The sequence below is a fragment of the Sciurus vulgaris genome (assembly GCF_902686455.1).
Source record: "Sciurus vulgaris genome assembly, chromosome: 14".
Classification (NCBI taxonomy): Eukaryota; Metazoa; Chordata; class Mammalia; order Rodentia; family Sciuridae; genus Sciurus; species Sciurus vulgaris.
The window spans coordinates 43284788-43302485 of record NC_136475.1 but is presented as its reverse complement, the minus strand read 5'-3'; the positions used below and the strand labels follow the sequence as shown (position 1 = coordinate 43302485).

At 35.4% G+C, this 17698-nt stretch overlaps 1 protein-coding gene across 2 annotated transcripts in view; it reads right to left on the bottom strand.

The window, feature by feature from the left end:
- SERTAD2 (SERTA domain containing 2) overlaps positions 1 to 17698 on the bottom strand; it is a 105428-nt gene that overhangs the window by 86923 nt on the left and 807 nt on the right. Inside the window, exon 2 of one of the 2 annotated variants that reach the window (XR_013758963.1) lies at positions 12356 to 12587. The exons of the other annotated variant lie outside the window; for it this stretch is intronic. The gene's annotated coding sequence lies outside the window, so the exon portion shown is untranslated. Of the gene's footprint in view, positions 1 to 12355; positions 12588 to 17698 lie in introns of those variants that run through there. 2 annotated transcript variants of the gene reach the window in all.

The window sequence follows — 17698 nt, the reverse complement described above, 5'->3', positions numbered from 1 at the left end:
TGAAAAGAACTAAGAATGACATATTTTGAAGCATAAACTATATTCAGATGTAGTAATCACATTTTATAGGAACAAATCATTTTAAGAGTGATTGGAGTTGTTCCTACCCATTAATTCAGAAAGGACTCACTCAAGTATTAGCATACTCAGCTAAATCCACTTTGGGGAAGATTTTGGTATATTTATTATTATAAGAGAAAAAAATTGGCTTATTAAAATTTGCCCATTCATGAAATTTCCTGGCAGAAAGCAACCTATAAAATCAAATTTAGAAGGGCAAAAAGAAAATAGGGGCTGCATTTATTATAATCTTACTTCAACTATCCATCACCTTCTGGGACAGCAGTCAGATCAGCAATAATATGGGAGCAGATCATGTTTATAACTGGCAATGAAACTTTACTTCAGACAATAAATCTAGTGTAAATCCTAACATTGGAACACTGAAGAAGAGATGCAGGAAATATTTTTGGTACCTGAAAATGTGTTTTCTTTGGTCCTATAAGGGTAGTTGAAAAGGAGAGAAACTGACTTGGTAATAAAATGAAGCCCAGTTCTCCTATTGGCTCTGCGACTGATTACAGCATAAACCCAGGTCAAATACTTAGCAGAGACATGCCTTGTTCTCAGTATCTGAGAAATAGGGATGATAACAGCAAATATTATCTTCTAACCTTTAGGAGAACATAAGAAAAAAGAAACTAACAAGTGAAAACCTCATACAACATTATAAGACAGGAATTAGAAAAGAACAGAAACAGAGGCTGGAGATCAAGCCTGATATTGGCCAGTTCCTCTGAGAGCTGGGGAGGAAAACGTGCTAAACAAGTAGGAAGTGTTATTAGCACTTCCTTCATTTTATAGTCAGACACAACAGTAGCACAAAAAGTATGGCACCAGGTCAACTTTTCCAGGGTTGGTTCCAACAAGTAGCATTGACCACATATTTTTAAACACCTCAAGAAATCAGAAGGGCCATCCCTGGGCTTATCCTTAACATGAATGCTAAGAAAGGATGCCAAAACCCTTTGTAGAAAAATATGGATGTAGTTTTAGATTTGAAAGTGGCTGTTACCAGCTTCTCTGCTTCATGTGGTAAAGGGCAAAGTAACAACAACAACATGGTGGCAAGAGCATTAAGAGTCCACAGTCAGGGAGGTCTCAAATGCGCAGGAATTTCACTGAATCAATGATTATAGAGTACTGATTGTAGAGCAGAGCTTCACACATACTGAGCAGGTACAAAGTTCATGAACTTTCTCTTTAAAAGGAATAAAACTTGGCCTAAAGTAAAGCAGTTAACTTGCCAGAGAAGGCAATCCGCTGGAGGAATAGTAAGAGAAACTAAACTGATAGTAATCCTCATTCTTAATATTTCCCTTTATTTAACTTATTTAAAATTCTAAAATTGAAGCACTGGAGATTGGGGATGTAGCATGGTGGTAGAGTGCCTCTGGATTCCAACCCCAGTACCGCAAAAGAAAAAAAAAAAAAGTCTGCAAGAAAAAAAAAAAAAAAAAAACCCTCTGGAATTGACCACTTGGATTTTATTTTTGTTGACCTTTCTGTTCGTCAAATTGACAGGATTGTTATAAAGCAATTATACACTCACATAGAGAAAATAGGGCAAGTGAAGGGTAGAAATTTATAACTGCATTGACTAAGTGCCTGAGTCTCCACTTGACACCTCCTGGCTGAGTTGCTGCACTCCAGTATACCAAAATATCACCTGCTCTATGGCATGCTATTTAGAAAAGTCATAATACACTTGCTCACTGCACATTTGCTACATAAACAGCCTCTTTGGGAGCACAAAGGGTTCCAGAGACTCCCTGAGCTAACACTCACAGGTGACTATAAGCATTAAATCATTTCAACTTCAAAGACACACCTAATAAAAGAAGACTTAGTTCCATTTCAGCAACTGACTGAACAGGACAGAACCTCTTTTTGCCAAAAACTTTTTCTTAGTCATAAAAATGTCAGTTTTTTTTTCCTCATCACATAATGGTACATACTAGTTTGCACCGATGATACTGCATCCAGTATTCAGAGTTAAAGGATAAGTATTCCAAAGTGCATCTTATTTTGTATTCCTGAGTAAGAGGGAGGGATAGTGCACAATTTAGGCTGAAAAATAACTCGAAAGCTTTTAAGAGAGTAATTCTCACACCAACACCTGTTAAGTGTACAAATGACTAACATATGATGAAGCAGAAGAATCAAAGAAAAGTCCTCTATTTTAAGATATAGGAAATCTATCTATCTATTTATTTATTATTTATTATTTTTTTTTAGAGGCACAGTGGCATGAACTATATAGTTCTAGCTACTCTGGACTCTAAGGCAGGAGAATCCCTTGAGCCCCAGAGTTCAAGGTCAGGCTGGGCAACATAGTAAGAACCCCATCTCAAAAAAAATTCTTTTAAAAATCTTATTTGTATAAGCATTCCATATTAAAATGTTACAGTTTCCCTAAAAGATGTGAAGCCCACGTCACATCAAATATCATATGAAGTGATGTAGATCACACAAAACAAAATGCGGTAACAACAAGCACGTCTCCTAGAGGATCCCCAGTACAAAATTCTTGGCCCATCCTTTATTCATCATCATGTGTGAGCAAAACAGAAAGAAGAGTGGTCAAATGCCTTCTTCTTTTATGGTTCAGGCCTCACACATACTAAGCATGCACTCTACCACAAGCTGTATCTCCAGCCCTCCAAGTGCCTTTATAACTGTTAGTAATCCTAAATTAGCTCACAGAAAAGGCTTCATTTTTCATCATACTGTTCTTAGGATGCATAAACACTACAAAATATAATAAATTATAAAAAATATAAAATATAAAAAATTCATAACCCATGTTAAGCTAGTGTACTTACCATTCAGTGACAACATATGAAGTTAGTTGCAATGGAACACAATAGAGATAAGAAGACAGAAGTACCCCTGTCTTCATGCTAAGGTAGGAGAGGTGGATCTGTGACTTGATCCCCAGTAAAGCTAAGTTTATATCTAGGCACCTCAACAAATTACAGACATATTTTCTGACAATCAAATTTCTCAAACATACCACAATTTCAATATTATCCTCAAACTAGCCTTTGTTTTTGGTCAGCTGCAAATTAATTTAAAAACAATAAAAGCATTCTCAAAACTCAAGTGCCAGTCACAGAACACACTGAAGATGTGCATACTGCATGGAAAAATGCTTAATACAGCAAAATGGAACTGTAGTCCGAATATTTCACCAGGTTATTTGGATCTTGCAGAAATAGTAACAAATATAATTCTCCAAATATAATCCCTTTTCCAAATACTTTTTTTTTTTTTTTTTTTTTGTAACTGGGATTGAACTCAGGGGCACTTAATCGCTGAGCCACATCCCCAGGCCTCTTTTGTATTTTATTTAGAGACAGGGTCTCCCTGAGTTGCATAGGACCTTGCTAAATTGCTGAGGCTGGCTTTGAACTCATGATCCTCCTGCCTCAGCCTCCCATACCACTGGGATTACAGGCATGCAACACTGTGCCTGGCTCCTTTTCTGAATACTTTTTAAAGATACTGTATTTGATATTTTTCTTAGCTGTTCAACAGTTTTTCATTAATCACACTGAGATTTTCAACCAAAGAAAGAACTCCTTGGAGAAAAATAAAAACCATGAAGGACCTGGTACAGAATCAGTTTTTCCTTAGAATCCACTGCACACAACTTAAGGCTGTAGAACTTGCCCAGAAGAAGCTCCAAGACAGAATCCAGAAATGACAGAATTAAGAAAGAAGCAAAGATAGAATGGGGTGTGGCAGTCACAGAGCACTTGCCTAGCACATTGCAAAGCTCTGGGTTCCATCCCCAGCATGGCAATCCAACAAATGAATAAAAACAAACAAACAAACAAACAAAAAGCCTGAGGTAGTGACTCAGACCTGTAATCCCAGCTGCTTAGGAGGCTGAGACAGGAGAATAACCAGTTTAAGGGCAGTCTGGGCAACTGAGCAAGACCCTGTCTCAAAATGAAATAAAAAAAATAGGGCTAGGGATGTAGCTCAGTGGCAGAGTGCTTGCCTATCATGTGTGTGGCCCTGGATTCAATTCCTAGTGAAGAATAAGGAAGAAGAAAGAAGCAAAGACAAAGTCCCAACAACTACTTATCATTAAAGCCCTCAGTATTAATGGGCAGATAATACATTTTAACTCTTCATTGCTATCCGGCCCAGTATCATTTAGACCTATGTTCTATTCTCTCAGGTGGACTAAGAAGTGGGGCAAGAAGCACAGTCAAAATATTTCTTAAGAGGGAGGAAAGAAAGAAGTTGAGTCATTTCAACAGTTTAGACTTGGTTCCTACCTGCTTGACTGAAGACAGGAATACAACCTGATCCAAGAACGAAGCCCAGCAATCATATAGTCAACTGTGTGGCTATGAACAAATGTTTCCTACATATGCCTTTCACATCATGGTAAAGCTAGCCTCATTCTAGTTAGGAAATTAAATTTTAGTTTGAGCTTTTGGATCTCGATCCTTGCTTTTTTTTCCTCATTTCTTTTTTTAACACTGGGGAATGGAAATAAAAATAAAATCCAGTTATTAGATGAGAAACAACGACCATTTCACTTTTCATTTCAACCTCTGTTAGCAAGCCGCAGCTAAACAGTGAAAGCATTTGTTACATAGCAAAGGGAATCTTGCCCACAAATCTTTTCTGCAAGGCACTAAAATTAAAAATCTGCCCAAATGAAACAAAGCTTCTCAAGTTAAAAATCATGTTTCATCCTTCTTAAAAGTAACTAATAGTACTTCAAGGACATGCAATACAAATTTCAAACTTTTTTTCTTCTCAAAACTCCAGGACTTTTAACTAAAATTATAGCCAAAATGTTCCTTCTCTGGCTTCTTTCATAAAATAACAATTTATTTCAGAGTTTTGCTTTCATTGTGCTGCTTTATAATTTAACATACCTAGAACCTTCATTTGAGATACATAAGAAACATCAACACACACTTAAAAACATTCCTCTAGTGAAACAATTCATGTCAGCAGAGCGTTGAATTATGGCTGGAACCACTCAAAATCTGCGTATTTTCAGTCTTCACAGAGCTTAAGAGATTCATACATACTTCATCAATACTAAATCTAAAAATTAAAGACAAAGTGAAAATAACTGCAACTGAAGAGGGACAAGCCAGGATTGGGCATCTTCTAAGCCAAGAAAGGAACCAGGCTTTTTACTCTTCTATTCCCTTGCTATGGATGGTGGCAGGAACTAAATATTCTACTTAGAGTTGTGTAGGCATCTTATTGTTTTAGAAGAAAATTAAAAAAAAAAAAAAAAAAAAAGGGTTGGGGGAGATGGTCCCATGTAATTGGGTTGTGACAATTTTATAGGACATCACAAGTGTTCCAGAAGTGGTTAGAAATACCACAGGGGAAAAAAACGATCTGACTATCCACTTTACCTGTTTTGAAAAGGGCAAGCCTGAACAAAGACCCTCCATTGTTCACACATTCTAAAAAACATGTCTTTGGAAGATGACTCTTGCAGTGAGCGTGAGGAGGTTCAAGATCAAACCATTCAAAAAAGACTCACTGGAAAATTAGGCACAATTCTTTTTAGAAAGGAAGTTCTGGAGAAACCAGTGCAACTAAACCATGATAATAGCCTGGACTTCCCCAAAATATCAAAGATCTGATTGATCCTGACAGATAAGCTACTATATTTCAAACAGCATTCTGTTCTGCTGACTTTATCATGGGTTGTGGAGCTTTTCTTTTAATAGATGGGAAATCTATTAAGTCTGCTGTTTTTATGGATAGTAAAATTGGAGAGATTTCTGCTCATACTTGATCTGATAAATACATACACACAGTTAACAGTTTCCCTTCCCCAGGTTTGGAATGATATATTACCAAGCTGAAATGCACAAGAAAAAATATGGTAGACCAAGAAAGATTAATGGAAGGTATCAGACCAATCTGCAAAGTTCACATGACATGCTATCCCCTAGATACTAAGGGGAGAAGACAGGTAAGAGACATCTTTGAGGAAGAGTCATTTACAGGTGGTTACAGTATGGAGTGTGCAAGGTGTGTCAAAGGAAGATGGAATTTTCTATAAGATGGAAAGGAGAAAAGAAAGAATAGGAATTAGCATTTATTAAACATAAGCTTTGTTTTGTTGTGTTACCTATTTTATGTTAGTAATAGTCATAGAGGTAGATATCACTGTTCCCATTTTATAGCAAAGAAAATAGGCTGAGAGAGGAGGGACCAGCACTTTTACTGGCATACTCACATCCATTTCCCCCTCTCCCTAAGAGAACCCAGCTCTAGGGAGGATCCAGGCAAGTCTACACTAGGGCAGGGCAGAATGCTCCTCTGAGGACAGTCACCAGTCCAGAGATGGGCAGAGATTCCTAGACAGAAAGATAGATGGTCATCCTCTGTGTAGAGATTTCTGATTTCCTTAGAATACTTACTGGATGGATATGAACCAGCTGGAGAAGGAACCAAAACAGAATCTGGAGACAACAAGGAGTCAGAATTGACAGAAAGATGCTAAGAACCTGAGCTATAGAACTAACCCAGCCTAGAGCCTATCATATCTCTGAATTTGTTGTAACAGAATAAATTTCCTAAAGATTTCAGTGAATGTGAGGGCAGTTTCTGAAAGCCTCTTAACTGATACAAGAATTTAACTTCCCCAATGTGTCCTGCAGCAAGTGACCAAGCAAGTATTTGACCCAACATGGTCTGGCTTGAAACTGGGCTTTTCCACTAAACCACTGTGTGGTGTGAACTCAGATCAATGTATCTCCCTGTGATATTATCACATAACATTAGAACTAGAAGGCTCTTACCTCACCATCCGTAAGAAAACACACTGACTCATCAGAATGCTTGAAGCAATGGCATTTCTTGCAAACACGAACACATATCTCAGCAAAGATTCTCAGAATTACATATTCTGCAGAACTTCTCACTTTGTATGTATTTAATTTTTAGTACAGCATAGACTCTTAGGCTTTAATAAATGAAAGTGAACTTTCAAAAAAGCATTCCAAATTATTATTAATTTTCTTAGATACAAAATGGTATTGTGGTTATATAGGAGAATGTCCTTAGGCTCAGGAATTGCACACTGAAATATTCAATGGTAAAGAGTCATGATGTCTGAAACTTACTTTCACTTGGTACTTTCAAAAAGTATATGTATGGAGAAAGAGAAAGATCGAGTTGTAAAGCAAATATGGCAAAAGGTTAATAATTACTGAATCCAGGCAGAGGGAATATGGGTGTTTGTTGAATTATTCTTTCAGGTTTTCTTCACATTTTAAAAGTCTCTGTGTTGGGGAATACGATGTGGGAGACAGCACTGTATAGTGTGGGTTGCACATTAAAAAACTTGGGGACTTTTTAAAGTACTGAAGCTACAGCCTCATCCTTGAGTTGTGGCCTGGGTACTGCTAATTCTAAGGTGTCCTGCTGGTATGGCAGAAAGAGGTTGAGCTTTAGAGTCACAGCTCATTAAAATTCTGATAGTTCCAACTCTAGAAACACAACTCAGATCATTTTTCTAGACTACCATTTTTTTATGAAAAATTGCCGATGTTTTAAACTTAACATTGGCATTAATTCCAACAATAAAGAAATTTACCTGAAATGTATATTGGGTAACATAAGAAATATTCAATTAATATTAAACCATCACAAACTTAAATTAAGCCTTCTGTGCTGTGCTCAAAGACCATAGGGGCAGGAAGAATGGATCAGACTTAGTTCTTCCCTAAACAAATCTATTCAGAGAGTTTACTTGCCAAAACTGTTTATGTAGGGGGTTGGTTTGTTTTGAGAAAGGGTCTTGCTAAATTGCCCAGGCTGGCCTTGAATTCAAAATCTTTCTGCTTACATGCATGTGACATGTGACACTGAACCCAGCAGCCCAAAACTTAATTTATAAAAATGCCAAAAAAAAAAAAAAAAAGAAAAAGAAAATGGAACAATATTTAAAGAGAAGCATTAAGCCATCTGTCCTCATTTAAAAAGAAAAGTCTTACTAAAATCAAGCTCTTTACTCCATGTTAAAAATGAGCCATAATCTGCTAAACTATAAGGAAAGGAATCCATGAAGAATAAATATACAACTCTAATTCTCCAAATTCAAATCTGTGCAGATTACTTAAAGATACTCTAGTGAGTCTTACATATGGAAAAAAGCTCTCTAAGGTCCAATATCTGAATTTCAGCCAGCACATGGGCCTCCTCAGTACTATTTATCTTTCTTACTTGAAATGTATAAATGTGTATGGGGTATGGGATGTAGGTGAATAAAGATTTGATAAAATTAAATAAAATAAGAAATAAACAATAAAATTAAAAAAAACCATAATTCTTGTAATAGAAAAAAAATTTTTAATCATGAAAATAGACCTTACAACATATGTGGATTTTATAAAAGTTTTATTGGTATACAATAAGTGCATGCATTTATATTGTACAATTTGGTAACTTTGGGTAATATATATACACCCTTGAAACCATCATAGCAATCAAGATAATTTCCAAAAGTATCCTAAGTGATCTTGTGAGTTAATGGATTGAGTGATGGTCCTAGCAGAGATGGTTTTTAGGAAAGGAAACTCTTCACAGAGGTTGTTATTAAAAGAAGAGAAAACAAAAAGTCTCTATGTAAAAGTACAAATACTTTCATTAAAAAATAAAATTAACATGAGGCTTTAGATATTTTCTCCCTGGATTTAAATATAAGAGACAAACATATATTGCATTATCCTATCTAAGATGTAGGTTTAAATATAAAACATATGTACCCTTAACATTTCTGAATACTAAAATAAATAAATAAATAAATAAAAGCCATAGTCTACAATACTATGTTTGAGATTTTAAACATATCAGTAGTAGAAATTTCAGCTAATCCCAAGGTAAAACAATTTAGAAAGAGAGTATCTACATATTGCAGTAATATATGCAGACTTCCTAAAATGTGTTATATTAGGCCCAGAGTATATCCATCTTGCAGGCAGGGCTGCTCTAGGTGAAACTGAGGAAGAAAGTGACTTCAGCAACTGTTAAGTCCCTATCTCCAATTCTTTCCTCCTCTTCCAGTGTTCCTTTCATTTTTCAGAGAACTCCCTTTGTTCATAGTGCCCTCATTGATGAGGTTTCTCCAACTATAAATTTTTTTTTCTCAAGAATCTAAAATGTATTCACACTGTGTCTATATAATCTATTCAAAGGTACAGTTCTGCTTCCAGTGGAGGTAGTGAATGCAATAAATGGCCATGATGTCTGCTCCATCCCCTTTTCCTTGCTTTCTCTGCTGAACCACTGCAGTAGCTAAAGACTATTCTATTCTTAGGTATCTCCTGCTCCATCTTTTCTCAGATTTAAAAAGAAGGATTTTAAAGTCCATCCAGAACTTCTAGAAGGCAGGTCCACTTGACCTAGGACTTGGCTCATTGTAGTGGCCTACACTGGACTTCCCACATCACATACTGCCCAGTGTCAGAGATTTAATTTCCATATGGGGATCTTTTGTCTCCAACTGGACCATGAGTAAAATTATGAGCAAATTTCATGTATTATTATTAATTTCTGATACTCTTAAGTACTTGGGACATGAATTAAGTATTTATGAATAAAAATGAAACATTGAAAATCATCCTTTGATAATATATTGATGGTATTTGCACTGCATTAAAAAAAACACTTAGGTATATCCACTTTAGTGTCTGAGTTGGAAATGAACACTGAAGGTTGTATTTGTGGACATGTGTATAATCACTGAAACAAAAAATCAGTTCTTCATGTGCAACAGACAAAGCAAAGTTAAGGTTTCCTTGTCAATTGTGCAATGTAGGAGAAATGACTACATTTCCATTGTGCAACTTTCAGGGTTAACTTTTTTTTTTTTTTTTTTTTTTTAGGCTCTGTCGCAAAGGAAACAAAGCAACAGGAGAAAACAATTTGAAAAGTGTAAAGAAAACCTAGGAGAAACTTCAGACCATGACCACTGTGTGGTTTTCCAAGGTTCATAAGTAAAGATTAATGATTTCTGGTGGAAACTGTAGACAATATTAACATATCAACTCAAATTCAAATTTTAAAAATATCCACTCAATTGGAATTTTGTTTAAGGATTTAGAATTCCTTTTATAAAAAGTCAAAGAGCATAAAATCCATATAAAGAATTCTTATGTTTTTTCAGATCATTATTATATAATGTTTAATTAAGACTACTCCAAAAAGTAGATAACGAGTTCTGCACACACTGAAATAGTTTGGAAATAATTACCACAAAAGGGCAGGAATATTCATTTCTTTTCCTCACTGATACTGCATGTGCCTAGGAAGACTAGTTGGCACATAGTAGGAAATGCTTGATAAATATCTGTTGAATTAACTGAGTGAGTGAATGAACAGAAGCCAAAAATAAATACAGGGCCACAAAAGACCAAGCTTTTCCCCTGAGGCACAGGATGTATAAAGTGTGATTTCTAGAAAATCTCTTAATCAACCCCAAAATGCAGTTTATCTAATTTTATATTTGAGTTGTTAAAATAAAAATTAGAACTGAACAGTTAAATCAAAAGGAGGATTCAGCCAGGCATGGTGGTACATGCCTGTAATCCCAGCAGCTTGGGAGGCTGAGACAGGAGGATAGAGAGTTTAAAGTCAGCCTCAGCAACAGCAAGGTACTAAGCAACTCAGTGGGACCCTGTCTCTAAATGAAATATGAAATAGGGCTGGGGATGTGGCTCAATAGTCGAGTGCCCCTGAGTTCAATCCCTGGCACCACCACCACCCACCACAAAAAAAAAAAAAAAAAAAAAAAAGGGAGGCTTCAATTTGTCTGAAAAAAAATTATTAATTTTTTTGTGTAGTACTGGGGATAGAACCCACAACCTTAGGAATGCTGGGTAGGCACTCTTCCACTGAGCTACATTCCCAGCCCATGTTTAGTGGAATTTAAGGTTTTCTACTACAGATATTTGAATAACATCATGTACTTTGAAAAACTACTAGACATTCTCCAGATCAAATGATCTTAGGCAGGACCTGTTGGGGCACGCCTGTAATCCCAGTGACTCCGGAGACTGAGTCAGGAGGATTGCAAGTTGAAAGCCAGCCTCAGCAATTTATCAAGGTCCTAAAGCACATTAGTGAGACTCTGTCTCAAGGTAAAAAGGGCTGGACATGTGGTTCAGTGGTCAAGTGTCTAGGTTCAATACCTGGTATCAGGAAAAAAAAAAAAAAAAAAATCAAAGGATTTGGTCCTTAGAAAAACTTTTGACTCACAGAATTTTTATACAAATCTTTTTGGCTTAAAAGGTATATATTCAGGACTGAGGATGTAGCTCAGCAGTAGTGTACTTGCCTGGCATGTATGAGGCCCTCATCAATCCCCACATGACAAACAAAACAAAACAAAACAAAACAAAAAACACTTCCAAACTCTTATTTTCTGTGTAAAAAGAACCCTTAAAATCAACACAAAAGTTAACCCAAAGGAATACATTTCATTTGAGTTGAAGCCATGGAAGACAATAAAGCTGATGGTTACTTCACAAGGAACCATTAATCAAGCAACAATGGAGAGCCCTGGAAAACTTCACAGTGGACATGGTCTGAAGTTCTGTCTGGCTTAGAGAGTTAAAAACAAAACAAACAAACAAAAGGAGCTGCTCATCCTGTCTGATGTGATGGTCTCAGTCAGCCTCCCCTGCCCACCCCCCATGAGGTCAGGTGGCCATGGTTATCACAAACAGTCTCCGAAGCTCACCAGGGCACCTGGCATGGAGCAAAAACAGCTTGGATGTCTGAGACATTTCACGATAACCTGGACAGAAAAAATTCTGTAGGTTTCCCCTCAGACACAATGGATGAATAGAAAATCAGTCATTAATAAACATGTTAGAGTTTTCCCTTGACACCACCTTGCATTGCTAAAACTTGGTTTTAGGTTTATGAAGTAGATCCTTAAATTTTGTGCAGACAAAAGGAGAGAACTAGAACCCTTCTTTTGAAATAAGGCAAAGAAAATTTTTCTACATAGAAGGCTTTCCATCAATCTTATAAAATAGATTTAAATAAAACAAAAGCCCCTCCACAGCTTAAACACACACACACACACACACACAAAAACAAACAAACAAACAAACAAAAAAAAACAAAGACAAAATAAACCTGATATCATCAATGAAAAAGAATCCAAATGACTCTTGGAAAAAACAAGAATAAAGTAAGAGAGATGTCACATAAAAATAAAAGACAAACTCATATGGAAATATTAAGAAGAATGAAAAATGACATTAGAACAAAGGAAAGAGGGTGGATTATTTTAGTCATTTTATTTAATATGTTAAAAGTCAATATTCAGTGCAAAACATTATAATGTGGATGTTAGATCCAAAGGTGGGGAAGAAATCAGATTGTTCTGCCTCAGTTGGTTGACTGTTGAACAAAAAGGACAAAAGAACAGTATTTTTAAAAGTTGCTTTCTGGAGGCTGAGGGGAGAGTTCAGTGGTATAGTGTGTGCTTAGCATGCTCCAGCAACAACCCCCTGCCAAAAAAAGAAAAAAAAAAAATGTTCTCTGCTTAGAAATTTCACATGTGAGGCTCACTATTTGCTATCCTTAATATTAGAATAAATAATATTTTATATGCCTTGTTTTAATACATCCTTCTCTGAGTACCCTAGAATTATATTTCCTCTTTAAAAAGTGAATAACATCATGAAGTTGTGATAATTTTGTGAATAATTGTAGAGAAGTAAAGCTTAATTCAAAGGAATTTATATAAATGTGCTAACTCTAAGTCTTAGACTTTTAAATTTTAAAGACTCCTCACTCATTTTTAGGAATAAAAGAAAAAAAAATGATTTCTTAAAATGCAAGCTTTCTGCATGTGCCTTCACTTGCCTTTCTAAATAAAAAAAATTAACTGGAATAAATTAAATCCTCCAAATTACTATATTCTTAAATGTGCATATTTCACTGTATTCAAGTATTCAGGGTACAAAGTAAACAAGACGATTAATTTTTCTCTTTGGATGTACTTCTAATGGAATCCAGTAAATCTACACATTTTCCCCCTGCAATGAAAGTACAAATTTTACAAACTTTAACTTGATAAAATGTATTATTTCCCAGATACCTAAAGTATGTTTTTAAAATATCAGCATCAGCTAAAAATTGGGATACACCAAAACTGAGTGTTAAAATTTAATACCCCATTCAACTAAAGCAAAGTTCCTTACTTCTTTAAATGGTACCTTAAGCATATCAGTAAGAAGTCTCTTCAAATCTAAACTCAAAAGGAATGCCCTGAAGATAAATATCTGAGAGATCACAATTTTCACATAATGCTGAACAAGCACCTATTTTCTAAATGAAGTTTACTTTGTGTTTACAAGAATTTTGTCCTTCCCAAATGTTTTTTAAGAAAAACAATTTACTCCTATAACTTCCTCTGTGAGTGAGAGCAGGATTAACCACCTTTCTTCTTCCCACTGACAGGACAATATCATTGAGAATGTAGGAGGTGAAATGTAATGCTCAAGGTTACATGATAATCCGTAGTGTCACTCAATGTAGAAGGCCAATGTGCCTATGTCATTAGACAATGCATATGTTATTTTTCTCTCCTTTACATCACTATCTGACACAGCTATCCATTTTCCTACTATCAGCATAGAAATCACAAACCCTAAAGATTATTTCTACTCCTCTTTTCTTTCCAAAGAATGCTTCACAACGAATACTGCATTTTTAAAAGTTGGGAACATTAGCCAGCTACTCAGGAGACCCAGGCAGGAGGATAACTTGAGCACAGAGGATCACTTGAGCACAGAAGCTCAGGCCTGCCTGGGTAACACAGTGAGACCCCACTCAAACCCAATAAAGTTGGAAACATCATAAATGTCTGTAAAATCCTAATAAATAGCCAAATGTCTTTACTAAAACAGTTAAATGAAAGAGAGGTGAGCTGTGGAAACAATGTCATGCTAAAATGTGTCAAGTGAAAAACTTGAGATGAGACTTTCCATTTTGCAGACCAGATCCTTAAGTGTTGTTTCTAAGTGCCTATAAATTATTTTTTTTAAGTTTTGCTTTTGATTAACTGCTTTAAAAGTATTCAAACAAAAAAGGGGCAAGCTTTCTAAAAATCAATTGTTTTAGACAATGAAAATACAATATATTCAACTCAACTGGATAACAAGATTTGGATAAACAAGGGTCTATGTGCTCAAAATTACAAGCATTGTAACAAATGTTTCACATATTAGAAGTTTTAACAATGTTAAGAAACACTATAACACTTCTGAGTAGATAAGTATTCAGATTTTGTTCCTGAGGATCCTTTCTCTCATTAAAGACAATTCTTATATTTTATAACTTTTGAGGGCACAGTAATTAAAATGAATTTTATTGACAAGTAAAACGGGATGATTCTATAAAGGAAGCAGGTGGTAGGCCCCATCAATTTTGCTTATTTAAAAAATGCATATTCCACAATTGTGTAATGCGTATTAAGTGTGTGGTAAAGTTTAAAGTTTAAGTGTTTTATTTACTAATTACATACACCTCTTTTATGATCCTATCACACTATTTATTTCAGCTATTCCAATAGCTAATTATCTATTAAGACTATTCAAAAGAAAGAATTTAATTCTTGAATGGAAAGAAAAATAAGGCTCTAGTACTTAAGGAAATGATAGTATTTTATTTTAGTGTTAGGTTGAAAAGTCTCTATTATTAAAGAGACTGAAGCAGAGAAAATAACATCATATCATCTGTTTAGACATTCAAAATCTAATTTGTATAATTCACATTAATAATAACATTCAACTTAATGACAGAAAGTTTGGGAATCAGAGAATCATAATTAAAAAATGGTCATGTCAGGCAACAAAGAAAAATAGTAGATGTGCTTTTCAGCTAATTTTTAATTTACTTTTCAAAATGAAATTTTGTTTATATTTTTTGTGATGCTGGGGATTGAACCCAGGGATGCTCTGCCACAGAATTATACTGAAGACCTTTTTATTTTTACTCTGAGACAGAATCTCACTAAATTGCAGAGGCTGGCCTCCAACTTTACATCCTCCTGCCTTGAGAGTCACTGGGATTGCAGGTGTGGACCACCATGCCCAGCCAAAACTGTTGGTTAGTAAAGGACAAATTACACTGTGAATCCCCTCATTTATTTTACAGTTACAAAAATAATAATTGAGAAAGTGAAAATTCCATTTAACAATATAAATAACAGTATTCTTCACAATATCACATATAATGTTCATTCAGCTACTCATAAATGATTTGAGAATAACATTGTTTAATTCCACAAGTATTCATTAAGCTTCTTTATGTGCTAGTAGCTTTGCTAGGCAACAGAGATTAACTCATGATTGAAACACTACTGTTACCCTCAAAAAGCTTTCTGTTTAGTAGGGGTGAAAACTATAGATAACAGCAAGTGTGTGATCTATACAATAATTTTAATAGAGGTAGTACATTATATTATGCAAGTTCAAATGAATTAGTGATCAACTCAACTCATTCAATAATCAGACTTCTTAAAGGCTCTGATAAACTCTAGTTCAAACATCAGGCATATTGATTAAATTTTGCTTATTTTATTAACAGCAATGATACTTTATCTTTGCAAGAAAATTACTTGTAAAAAATAAAGTCATTCATATTTCAAGATATACTGAGGAACATGAAAAAGCTAAATTTGGGCCGGCATAGTGGCATGTACTTGTAATCCCAGCTACTTGGGAGACTGAGGCAGGAGTATCTAAAGTTCGAGGCCAACCCCAGGAACTTAGCAAGACCCTGTTTCAAAAAAAAAAAAAAAAAAAAAAAGAAAAGAAAGAAAAAATAGGGTTGGGGTCAGTAGTAGAGCCCCCTGGGTTCAATTCCCAGTGCTGGGGGAAAAAAAAAAAAAAAAAAAAAAAAACTAAATGGGGCAAGATACATATACCAAATGCTATTAAAATCTGTACATATTAACTCAATCTGCCCACACCTCTCTCCATAACCCTATGAAACAGGTGCTACTATTATTCTCATTTTACAGATGAAGAATCTAAGGTTAATTTGACCAAGGTCAAGCAGAAATGCTGGGATTTGAACCTGCAGAATCTGGTTCCAAAGGCCCTATTCTTAGCCACTACACTAGACTCCCTCTCTGAGAATGATAATGTTTATGAGGCAGCTAACACAGTGCTCTATGTTGTCCACTCTGATTAATTCTTATAGCAACCCTTTAAAGAGGAGTCTCCCCTCTTATTTAGAGGAAAAAACCAGCACAGATCATGTTAGAAATTTGTCCGAGGTCACAGAGCCAGTGAGAGATGGCTGAATTCAAATTCAGGCAGCATACCTCCCCTGTGCTATCTGGTCTTTCAAAGATTCAGTCTTACCCTCATGAAAAATGTCACATGCTGAAATTTATTAAACAATTCAAAAAGGCTTTGTATAAGTCTTCCTGAAACACATTGAAAGATTTGGAGTTTATGACAAGCATTTCTTTAAGACAGCATTTACATGAAAGTCACTTTTCAACTTTACTACTTTGGACTGATCATAAACACATTTCTGCTCTTTAAAAAGAAATCTTTCTGTAGCAACTTGGCAGATTTCAGTACAGGAACAGTCTATTCTTTAAAATTAAATTTAGCAACAACTTATTCTGGTTAGTCTGAAAGAGAATGAGAGAATTAACTACTAAGTGGCCTTTCCTGTACTTTAATATTTCAAAACATGTTTAGTTTGGCCTAATTTGACTCTTGTGGACAACTAGCCCAGAACTTGATTCAAAAAGAGGAATACCAATTTAAAACAGCTGAATTCTAAACAGTGACCACAGAAGCCAATTCAGAGTAACTATTCTCATAATTTATACTTTTATCTCACACTAAATATTAAAGATACATAGGACAAGGTTGTCATAAAGCACATATGGGTAGGTATTCGTACTTTTGAGCTGCTGATAACCAAGAGGCCAAATTAAAATTTTACAAAAATCTGTAGAATAACATTGTTTAAAGAGTAATCAAGTACCAAAAGATAGATATCAAAGGAAACAATCCATATTTCTCATCTCTCCTTAACACACTCCGTTGTATCCAATAACTGGGAAATACAAAATTCTGTACTGTGATGCCTCCCTAGAATAGAAAGGAGCTAAAGACGGAGTGTTACACAGAATTTCCATCTTACCTTGCTTTCCTCCAACAGGTTCAAAGACTTCATAACCTTTAGTACTGAATTAATATTTTCTCAAAAGGGAACCACGAAATTATCTTAAAATAATAAAAGTGAGTGATGCCACTAGGCAATCTGTCTTTCCTTGCTCTATCACCACACATTCAAATGAATAATACCTTTGCTTTGCCTTTACTGAACAAAAGTTAACTTTGATTTACAGGAAAATGTACCCACTAGCCATTTTACACTTTTTGCAGGTCACAGTCTATCGGATCACATCGCTATTACTACTCAGTAGGCATCCAAAAGACAGAAAGCATGCCACCACCAATCATTGTATAAGCATTATAATGCCCCGATGGTGGAAGTCTGGCAATACCTAGAAATACAGCAAGGCTAGTGAATAAGGACTCGAGGGGCGGGGGAAGAGGGAGCGAGGGAAGGAGGGAGTCGCCAC